Consider the following 2,240-nt stretch of genomic DNA (forward strand, 5'->3'; position numbering starts at 1 on the left):
AGAATCCAGTTCCTAGAGAAGGACATCCTGCTTGACAGAATGTCAGCAAAATAGGGGAAAATGCTTAATTAGATATACAGAGAGTGGCTACAAAATTGTTCTCTAGGAATAAGTGGGGACAGTCCAAGATGTGGCAGTTTATGTTTTTTTTCTGATGTACATAGAACCATGATGATCAAAGCTGACACCAAAGCACCCAACAACATCTCTGATGAAGTGTGGTGCAGAATGTTTAGATTAATGCTGTTTAGTCAAGTAATTACCTAAATTAAGAATATATTATAGTTTTTTACATTCACAAAGTGTTAAATTGTTTAATGTTTAACATTCAGTATACATACCACTCCTTATTCAGTTTACCTGTACGGCTATTAATCAGGAAAACTATGTGCAATAAATACATAATAAATGTGATATACAAATGAATACAATTGGGGACTCCACTATCATCCACAGTTTCCTGCAAAACAGAATCTCACCATTTAGACAAATGCAGTCCCTCCTCCTCTTACTTTCCAGGCATCTTTGGGAAATGATTCACTAGACCTTACTCTCAGGTATCTCTGGGTGAGTGTGAATCACCTGTTATATGGTGAGCAGAATAGAGTGTAATCCTTCACAGAGGGACTCCACATAGACCAATGGAGTAAATTTTAAAGTAAAAATTATATGCTTATACAACTGAGGTAAACTTATTTTATATAAGAGTATTAATCCCTAATAAAATGTAAAAAAAGAAAAGAGGAGAAAAAAATGATTAGGGCAAAGACTGTACAGATGTGCTTTATACAATTGATGTATGTATATGTATGAACTGTGATAAGAATTGTATGAGCCCCTAATAAATTGTTAAAATTAATTTAAAAAAGAGTATTAAATCCTCTTAAGTGAAGTAACCATTAAATAAATGATTCTGTAAGAATTAGATTTCCAAGGCGGCGGAACTACGCGGGCCGGAGGGAAGCTGAGCCGCAGCGCACCGGCCTAGCTATGTCGGAAACGGGTGACGAGCAGCCAATGGAGACGACCGGCGCCACGGAAAACGGGCACGAGGCCGCCCCAGAGGGCGAGTCGCCAGCCCGGTCCGGCACCGCGACCACGACCACGACGGCGACTGTGACTGTAGCCACCACGGCGACCGCCGCCACCCCGGCCGGCAATCAGAATGGCGCCGAGGGAGACCAGATCAACGCCAGCAAGAACGAGGAGGACGCGGGAAAAATGTTTGTTGGTGGCTTGAGCTGGGATACCAGCAAAAAGGATCTGAAAGACTATTTTACCAAATTTGGAGAGGTCGTTGACTGTTCAATAAAAATGGATCCTAACACTGGACGGTCAAGAGGGTTTGGGTTCATCCTCTTCAAAGATGCGACCAGCGTGGAGAAGGTACTAGACCAGAAGGAGCACCGGCTGGATGGTCGGGTTATTGACCCTAAAAAGGCCATGGCCATGAAAAAGGATCCGGTGAAGAAAATCTTCGTTGGGGGTCTGAATCCTGAGGCCACTGAGGAGAAGATTAGGGAGTACTTTGGCGAATTTGGAGAGATTGAGGCCATTGAGCTTCCCATGGATCCAAAGTCTAACAAAAGACGAGGCTTTGTTTTTATCACCTATAAAGAAGAGGAACCTGTGAAGAAGGTTCTGGAGAAAAAGTTTCACACTGTCAGTGGAAGCAAGTGTGAAATCCAGGTGGCCCAGCCCAAAGAGGTCTACCAGCAGCAGCAGTACGGCTCTGGGGGCCGTGGAAACCGCAACCGAGGGAACCGAGGCAGTGGTGGTGGTGGTGGAAGTGGAGGTCAGAGTCAGAGTTGGAATCAGGGCTACGGCAACTACTGGAACCAGGGCTACGGCTACCAGCAGGGCTACGGGCCCGGCTATGGCGGCTACGACTACTCGCCCTATGGCTATTACGGCTACGGCTACGACTACAGTCAGGGTAGTACAAATTACGGGAAGAGCCAGCGACGCGGTGGCCACCAGAATAACTACAAGCCATACTGAGGCCGTGGCAGGCACGACAGCTGACCGCGCCGCTCCGTTTGGATATCAGTGAACACAATTATGTACCAAATTTAACTTGGCAAACTTTCTATGGCCTGTTCCATGTGCATCTTATTTAAAATTTTCCCCCTGGAAATCACTCTCCTGTTTACTATTTCCAGAGCTAGTTGTGTTAGCAGCGTGTGGTGTATCAGAGGCCGAGCAGCATCGTGGGCCTAATTTAACACCAGGTTCCCCCA

General features: G+C 45.6%; 1 pseudogene; it reads left to right on the plus strand.

Moving 5' to 3' along the window:
• The first annotated feature begins 990 nt into the window (after positions 1 to 990).
• LOC142427765 (heterogeneous nuclear ribonucleoprotein A/B pseudogene) lies at positions 991 to 2,240 on the plus strand (annotated as a pseudogene).

Source organism: Tenrec ecaudatus, chromosome 15 (assembly GCF_050624435.1).
Source record: "Tenrec ecaudatus isolate mTenEca1 chromosome 15, mTenEca1.hap1, whole genome shotgun sequence".
NCBI lineage: Eukaryota > Metazoa > Chordata > Mammalia > Afrosoricida > Tenrecidae > Tenrec > Tenrec ecaudatus.